Source organism: Pseudophryne corroboree, chromosome 4 (genome assembly GCF_028390025.1).
Source record: "Pseudophryne corroboree isolate aPseCor3 chromosome 4, aPseCor3.hap2, whole genome shotgun sequence".
NCBI lineage: Eukaryota > Metazoa > Chordata > Amphibia > Anura > Myobatrachidae > Pseudophryne > Pseudophryne corroboree.
This window is the reverse complement of record NC_086447.1, coordinates 656,937,938-656,947,392: the sequence shown is the minus strand read 5'-3', so window position 1 is coordinate 656,947,392 and position 9,455 is coordinate 656,937,938. Positions and strand designations below refer to the sequence as shown.

The 9,455-nt window shown below is 47.1% G+C and overlaps 1 long non-coding RNA gene across 1 annotated transcript; it reads left to right on the top strand.

Annotated features, from left to right (window-relative positions):
- The first annotated feature begins 6,635 nt into the window (after positions 1-6,635).
- Positions 6,636-8,521, top strand: LOC134911671 (uncharacterized). The gene is made up of 2 exons (XR_010176755.1): positions 6,636-7,649; positions 8,400-8,521. It is a non-coding gene; the product is annotated as an uncharacterized LOC134911671 (long non-coding RNA).
- Positions 8,522-9,455: the final 934 nt, after the last annotated feature.

Below are 9,455 nucleotides of genomic sequence, written 5' to 3'. Positions count from 1 at the left end.
CTATCACATCGAGGGTTAAAGGAAAGAGGAGGAATCCTTTCAAGTGGGGGCTCCGTCCGTGATTCAGTTGGTCGTCCCCGGAAGGTAAGATAGAGAATTTATTGTCTGTCTTTGCCGTACGGGATTGCGGTCATACACTGAAGCTGAATCCGTGTCAGTGTTCTGGGAACACGTGACCAAACATCTTTAATGTCTGGGACTTAAAGATACGTCTGAGAAGGGACCGGGGGTCCAAGCGCAATTCTCCAAAGACGTTAGTATCTGGGATACTTAAAATAGACCTGGGAGTCTATACATAACGTAGATTATACCTCGATTTGATTGTCTACTTATTATGTTATGGCCATAACAGATATTAGAGTATAAGTTTCATGTATTCAGCTTGACGGGTGGTAAGTGCACGTCTGTTGAATACCCTTATAACTTTCTTGCTTCCTATCACAATATGCTGCATTTCCAAGTCCCTGTACGAGTGGTGAGTAAACGTACAGATTATTACTATCAATTGTTTTGTTAAAGTACTATGCAGATGATATTGTGATATTGTCAATAACTAATTAACTGGTTAGCTGATGCATGCATAGAAAGTTGTTGGAAATTGTGTTTTTACTATGGGCTCTGGTCAGCGTAAGAAAACTGTATACTCCCCTCCGAGACATGTAAAGAATACGTGGCCCGTAGTTCTACCTCTGATTATTATTTGATTGATCCCTGGGTGGATAATTTAGCAGGGTAGACAGAGAAAGCAGGACAGGACCCATTCCCACGGGAAGGCAGTAATTACCCTTTCTATATGGAGGATTAAAAATATCAGTTCCCAACAGCACAGAAAAAAGGAAGTGAGAAACTGTAAATCTTTGAAAACCCTCTCGCCTCCCCCTTACATTCCAATATATCCTGCGCTTAAAGACACAGATCTCTTAGCAGCAGTAACCCTTTCACACCAGATGGGATCGCCTCCAACTCCACTGCTAGAAAATGCGTCCACTAGCTCTATCCCTAACGCACCAGTAACCCAGAGTTTAGATAATAGTAAAACACTGTCCCAAGCCCACCATTACCCCCGATGGCTGTATATCTTATTTGCGCAAAGCTTGCAAAGGACGCAGCTATACACATATGAAGGAAGTCTTTAAAACCCGTGCTTCTTTGCCTGTGCTTCTTTGCCTGTCGCTGTAGCTTGTAAACAGAAACCTTCATAGTCTGTTACTGAGTTTTGGAAAAGGTTTAAGGACTGCTGGACAGATGACGCTGGCTTACCTTTGCTTAACTCAGAAAGCTTACTCATTTCCACCTTCATTAACAACCTTCTACCTTCTGTCATAGTTTCTGTTAAGCAAAGCGTCTCTTCCTGGACTTCTGATAGTACGATAGATTTTAAAAAACATCTGTATGAGAAAGAGGCTGCAGGGTGTTTTGATGTAAAGAAACCTGCACCCACTCATAACTATCAGAACTCCAGACGCTTTGACAGACAGAACCAACCCCGCAGTCAGGGAAAGATTCACCTCTGCTGCCACTTATTATAAATGGAAGTAAAGTTCCCTTTTTTGTGGACAGCGGTGCAACAACCAGTGTTTTGTGTTCTGACCTATATGATGGTGATTTGGAAAAGACTGCTCCTTCAATGGGAATCAATGGGATACCCACCAATGCCTGACTTAGCTCAAGTAAACCCCGCTCTTTGGTCGGAAGGTCCATATGACACTGGCCTAATCTCATGCACACCATATAAGGCCAATCTCAAACCCGACTCACAACCTGTTTATCAAAAGCAGTATCCCCTCTCACCAGAAAAGATAGAAGGTCTCCGCCCCATGATACAGCAATTCTTACAACAGGGTATTATCAGACATATTGTATCACCATACTGTACTCCTGTGAACCCTGTTGCCAAAGCTGATGGCAGTATAAGATTTGTACAGGATCTCAGAGCGATCAATCCGTTAATTGTCCCAATTGCACCAATTGTTCCAGATGTAAACTCACTCATTTCTGCAATCCCTGCAGATGCTGCGTTCTTCTCTGTAATTGATTTGAAGAATGCCTTTTTCAGCATACCTGTAGATTCACAGACACAATTACTTTTTGCCTTTTCTTTTGAGGGTAAACAACTTACCTGGTGCAGATTATTGACGCACCTGTTGTCTCCAGGCCACATTGGGGCCCTGGCAACCTCACCATGGTTCAGTCCTGCTACAGTATGCAGATGATCTGCTGCTCTGTAGTCAAACTGAGGAGGCCTGCCGAGAGGATGGTGTTTCATTACTAAACTGGCTTTGTGAATGTGGACACAAGGTGTCCAAAACAAAAATGCAATGGTGTAAAAAGCATGTTGATTACTTAGGTTTTGTGCTCACTCAGGGAGAGAGGAAAATCAGTCCACAACGCATACAGTCTGTATTGGGCCTGGTCACCCCAACTACCCAGAAGGAACTACTGTCCTTCCTGGGTATGGTAAATTACTGCAGACAGTGGATTTCTGATTGCTCTTATTATGATAACATTTTGAGACAAGCCACACTGAAGGACAAACCTAAAACTGTACAATGGTCACAAGAAATGTTAACTGCATATGAAAGTTTAAAATGTATGTTGATGAAAAGTCCGGCACTTGGCCTCCCCAATTATGTACTACCTTTCCATCTATATGCAAGGGACAATTGTAAAACCATGGCGGGGGTGCTCACACAGTTTCATGGAGGGAAGTTGCGCCCCGTGGCATTTTTTTTCCAAAGTCATGCCAGTGTCTGTGCAAGGTATGCCTGCCTGCCTCAGGGCTTTGGCAGCCTGTGCAATGGTTGCAGAAATGGCCACTACCCTCACTTTAGGCCACACCACAGTACTCCACACCACACATGATGTCCTGGCAATTCTTAAAGGCTTACACACACAGCACATGTCAGCACAACGCCTTAGTGGATATGAAGTACTCCTTTTGAGTAACCCTACCCTTACCATCAAGTACACTGCTAGTTCTTCTGGCCCTGCACCCATTCTCAATGCCCTTTTAGGCTTGAAAGGTCCCGAGGATGAACCACCCGACCTACATGACTGTGCTGCTTCCATTGAAGCTGAAACTTCTCCCAGACTTGACATGTCTCCCGTTCCCATACCAGGCGCAGACATAGTTTTTGTTGACGGCTCCTGTAGTAGGCCCAATGACAATACATACCAGGCTGGCTATGCCATTGTCACCCTCCCTGACACTGTGTTGGAAACCCTACCAATACCTTATCAGTCCGCGCAAGCTGCAGAACTCATTGCACTCACTAGAGCATGTCCCTCCCTTGACAACGTCCATCTGCTCACTCAACTTCAAGCTGCTGCGACTAATACTGATCTCTCCGACTGGACTTACCCAATTCTGCAGAAAAATCCTAAATCAGGATTAATCTGCAAAGAGGGGAAACCCTGTATACCCCAGTCCAGTGCCCCTTTGCTTATTGCCCATTACCATGGTGTTGGTCACCATAGTAAAGCCACAACACTCCTCCTACTAACCAATGATTTTTATGTTACTAATGCCAAATCACTTGTGGACCAGTATGTTAGCAGATGCATCACTTGCCTCAGGAACAACCCTAACAACCCTAATAAAGCTAAACACCAGCATCTTGAATACCCCACCACCCCTTTTACACACTTACAAATTGATTTTACCCATATCCCTGGTACAGGTAAACAAGAATATGCCCTGGTCATTGTAGATATGTTCTCTCGCTGGCCAGAAGTATTCCTAACTAAGTCAGAGGATGCCAAGACAGTAGCAAGAATCCTAACACAGAAAATCATCCCTAGATGGGGGTGCCCCCCTGCAAATAAATAGTGATAAAGGCTCAGCCTTTACAGCCAAAATCACACAGGCCTTAGTAAAAGCTCTGCAGGTGGAGTGGAAGTTTCACATCCCGTACCACCTGCAGAGTTCAGGGGTCGTAGGAAGAATGAATAGGACCCTCAAAGACAAACTAAGGAAGGCCACAGGAGGTACCTTCCACAAATGGAAGCAGGTCCTTCCCATTATCCTAGCAGAAATCAGAATGACCCCACAGAAAACTCTAGGATACTCACCCTTTGAAATACTAATGGGTAGACCCTTCCCCACACCCTGGGCTAAGAAACCGTTGATGATACAGGAAGGAGATCTAGAACTTATAAGGGAAGAGTATGTCAGGGCCCTCATAACCAAACTTGATGAGATTGAACATGATGTCGCTTGTAAAAAACCCTCTGAATCCACAGGAACCAACACACCCTTTTAAGGTCGGAGACAGAGTAGTGGTGAAGATCCTCCCCCGCAGCAAGAGCCCAGGGGACTTCACCTATGGCCCAGAGGCGGAAGTCGTTGCTGTAACCCGAACCGCAGTCCTGACAGAAGAGAGTCCCACCTGGATCCATGCTTCCCGAGTAAAGAAAATTCCTAGACCAGACCTAGAGGAGGAAACAGGTGATTCCAGTGAGGTACGAACAGGGGCGGACAGCCCTGACCTCCCACCTAGCGAAGACAGAAGACCAGAGGAGGATGAAGAAAATGCCCCCTATCTTTACCCTGGGGACTATCTTGATAGCCCTACTGGCCCATTTTCCCCTCTCAATGACTGAGGTTGATATAACTCAGAATAAGGGAAACTGACACTATGGTATAACTCTTCCACCACATACACCGCAACCTACATACTAGATTATTTCCAATTCCCCCAACTAGCTGCTGTCCAAAAGTCTGTTGACTACCAGATCCGCGCTGACACCACAGACAACCTAAGCCCCGAGGTACCTTATATTTGCGTTACAGGCCATAACTGGGGAAATGATTGCAGCTCATGGTCCGCGGCTGCCTGGAACACAGGTACCCCATGGGGCTATAAGCCCGCTGAAGCCTTAGATGAAAAGGATAAACACGGAACATCATTAACTCAACGATTAACCCTTCTTAAAATGCCCAACAATTACTGCAACTCCCGCTCAGGCTAAAAATTGCGCCATTGGCGTGCAGAAAGACGTAAGCTTTGCAAGAATCATATAGTATAACAATAATGATTCTAAGAGGGGAATGAAAGGGTTAAAGCTCGTCTCTGCTTCACATGTCATAGAATTGTTTGTGTTACAGAACTGTTTGTTCCAGCACATTTTTTGCTACTGTCCTTGTCCGTTATCTTTTTATACCGTGTGAATAACCTTCCTATTTGAGTACCAACTTGCCCATATATGCATATCCTTCCACTGCGGCAGTTCCTAGCCAATCATGTTATGTTAGCCCCCTTTGTGTTCTGTCCAATTAGTTATTGACTTGGGATATACACGCCCTAAATCCTTTCTTTTATATACTTTTGTTAAACAAACAATAAACAGTGTGAATCTTTACTGCGCGTGTTTTGCATGTCACTCGTAGCATAAGGTTTACACTCACGGACGTCTAAGAGACTATCACATCGAGGGTTAAAGGAAAGAGGAGGAATCCTTTCAGGAAGAGTTACACAGGGGGAGAGATAAGGTAGGGGAGAGTTACACAGGGGGAGAGATAAGGTAAGGGTGAGAATTACACAGGGGGGGTGTTACACAGGGGGAGAGAAGGTGGGGGGAGGGTTACACATGGGGAGAGATAAGGTAGGGGGCAGAGTTACACAGGGGGAGAGATAAGGTAGGGGAAGTGTAATACAGGGGGAGAGATAAGGTGGGAGGAGAGTGTTACACTTGGGGAGAGATAAGATAGGGGAAGTGTTACACAGGGGGAGAGATAAGGTAGGGGGGAGAGTTATACAGGGGGAGAGGGTTACACATGGGGAGAGATAAGGTAGGGTAAGTGTTACACAGGGGAAGAGATAAGATAGGGGCGAGAGTTACACAGGGGGAGAGATAAGGTAGGGGGGGAGTTACACAGGGGGAGAGATAAGGTAGGGGGGGGAGTTACACAGGGGGAGAGATAAGGTGGGGGGGAGTTACACAGGGGGAGAGATAAGGTAGGGGGAGAGTTACACAGGGGGAGAGATAAGGTAGGGGGGAGAGTTACACAGGGGGAGAGATAAGGTAGGGGGAGAGTTACACAGGGGGAGAGATAAGGTAAAGGGGAGAGTGTTACACAGGGGGAGAGATAAGGTAGAGGGGAGAGTGTTACACAGGGGGAGAGATAAGAGAGAGTGTTATACAGAAGTAGAGATGAAGGAGAGAGCTGGAAGAGAGAGACAGACTTACACACTTCCTGTCACCTCTGCTCCTCCGGAGTGTGGGCCTTCTGTCTGTAACGTCTGCCTGAGCTTGGCTCCGCCCCCTGACAGCCGGAGAGCTCAGCTCCCAGCAGTGAGGGCTGTCTCTCTATCTCCTCTCCTGCAGTGCTGCGCTGGGGGGCCGGCAACAGTAAGAGCGCGGGGGCAGCATCACATGCCGAACCCACGCTGACTGAGTGATGAAACAGGAAATAAACTACAGCTTCCTGCAGCAAGGGCTGCTGGGAGCTGTAGTTTATTTCCTGTTTCTTCACTCGTGCGGAGCTGCGGTGCGGTGGGCGCCTCCTGGGTCCTGGTAGATTAATTCTTATTGAGCGGCCGTGCGGGTGGTGATGCCGGATGGTGCGCCTACAGTGAATATGCGCTGTGGGCAAGGCACCATTGGCACACACCTAGTTACGGCCCTGGTTCACACCCTGGCATCGGAGATTACTTCCCGCCAGGATACGTACACAAATGTCGTTGGAAGCAGACTGGACAACATTGAGAGGACAATGGAGAAGATGTCAAACAGTCTGCTTGAAATGCAGAAGGCTCTTGCCGACAGCACGCCACAATGCTACAGGTCAGAATGGAAGATCATAGGGAGACTATGGACGTCCTTCACATTCTGGCCGAATCCATGAGCCAGCTCGTGGAGAACACAACATGTCTGGCACACAGCAATACCAACATGTCGGAGAGCCATCGACAATCCTCATCCAGCCAACAGCTCATCGCAACCACACTGCAGATGATCTATGACAAGCTCCCAGAACCAGCTCATCAACACGCTGGTGATCCACCATTTCCGCCGTCACAAGCCACAAGGACGCCTCGTACCCTTCCTCAACTACCATCCCAGTACAGACAGTCACAGATGTACCAGGGATATACAGGGATGTACCCCACCCACCAGATGCCTCCACCACCGGCCGCCACATCTACAGCCGCATGTGCACAGAGGCCCAGTCAACGTACTACCCAGCCTCCCAGGACATCGACACCCCACACTCAGGAGGAACACCAGGATCCGGACAGACTTCCACCATAAGCCCGGTCGTATTGTTTTATTTACTTCTATGTTTTTCATGTATCCCTTTCTTCCCCTCCCATTAGTTTTTTTTTCTTCTTACTATTGTTTTTTCTTTGTTGGGCTTCCCCACCCGTGACCGGGTACTACCAAGGAGCTTTGTGTAGGCATACATGCGCGGGCATGTATGCGGGCGCGTGTGGTAACGGATGAAAGCTCCTTGTGGCTACATGTATGATGGGCCAAAGAGCAATTCTGATACCACTCTTTTACCCAAAAAATCCTTTTTGTAATGGTGTACAATAGGCTTTCACTGTTGTGTGAATTTACTATTCACTAGTGTGTGTTTTTGGCTTATTCATAGGATTGGGTGGAAAATTGAAGTGGACGGCATAGTTCGTGTTGTGCGTACCAAGGTGAGTAGAGCAATGTTTCAATGTATATGTTCTAGAAACTTTGGACCGCCTGCCTTTGTGGAACCACACAGCCCAGCAATGGGTCATGCTGGGCTGTGTGGTTCCACAAATGTTAGCATGTCAAAGTGCTGACCACTGACGCCACTAGTCCACTTTGGACCGCCTGCCTTTGTGGAACCACACAGCCCAGCAATGGGTCATGCTGGGATGTGTGGTTCCACAAATGTTAGCGTGTCAAAGTGCTGACCACTGACGCCACTATTCCACTTTGGACCGCCTGCCTTTGTGGAACCACACAGCCCAGCAATGGGTCATGCTGGGATGTGCGGTTCCACAAATGTTAGCATGTCAAAGTGCTGACCACTGACGCCACTATTCCACTTTGGACCGCCTGCCTTTGTGGAACCACACAGCCCAGCAATGGGTCATGCTGGGATGTGTGGTTCCACAAATGTTAGCGTGTCAAAGTGCTGACCACTGACGCCACTATTCCACTTTGGACCGCCTGCCTTTGTGGAACCACACAGCCCAGCAATGGGTCATGCTGGGCTATGTGGTTCCACAAATGTTAGCGTGTCAAAATGCTGACCACTGACGCCACTATTCCACTTTGGACCGCCTGCCTTTGTGGAACCACACAGCCCAGCAATGGGTCATGCTGGGCTGTTTGGTTCCACAAATGTTCTTGGGAAAGAAATGAACATGACTTTAGTGTCTTTACTTAATATACTTTTTTTCTTTTCCCCACAGATATCTATCTACACAAGAAAAGAATATAAAGAATAACAAACTACTTTTTTGTTTTATTACCTTTCAATTTTTATTTCAATAATCAAATACAATTTTTCTTCAATAAATTTTTAAAAAGAGAAGTTTTCTGTGGTTTTTATTAAAAAATATTTGCTATGAAGTTGAATTGTACAGAAGTAGGTCGCACATGGAACATCAGGGGAACTGTGTTGTCTCTTCACATCCACGCCACTTGGGAAGGAAACACCGCAAGACCTGTGGAAGAGAACAGTATGAGGTTCCAGCTAATGGTAAAGTGTCACCCTGGTACTGAAAAGAAGAGGTACAATCAACACGACACAAGCAGGTTACAGTGGGCCCAAATGCAATCCCCCGGCACTTGCGTCACTACACATCCAAACATTCCCTTGACCAGTATTGGTGTATCAGGGAATGACTGGATGTGCAGTTTGGCAAATGCCGGAGGGCTGCACTTTGGACATGTCGGGGTGACTTGGACAAGAGGGAGTTTAGGGAAATACATCTCACCTGAGAGGGGGTTGTCTGCTACATGGCGGAGGGTCAGGTCCACATCACAAGTTGGTCGCACATGGAACATCAGGGGAACTGTGTGTCTCTTCACATCCACGCCACTTGGGAAGGAAACACCGCAAGACCTGTGGAAGAGAACAGTATGAGGTTCCAGCTAATGGTAAAGTGTCACCCTGGTACTGAAAAGAAGGGGTACAATCAACACGACACAAGCAGGTTACAGTGGGCCCAAATGCAATCCCCCGGCACTTGCGTCACTACACATCCAAACATTCCCTTGACCAGTATTGGTGTATCAGGGAATGATTGGATGTGCAGTTTGGCAAATGCCGGAGGGCTGCACTTTGGACATGTCGGGGTGACTTGGACAAGAGGGAGTTTAGGGAAATACATCTCACCTGAGGGGGGGTTGTCTGCTACATGGCGGAGGGTCAGGTCCACATCACAAGTTGGTCGCCCATGGAACATCAGGGGAACTGTGTGTCTCTTCACATCCACGCCACTTGGGAAGGAAACACCGCAAGA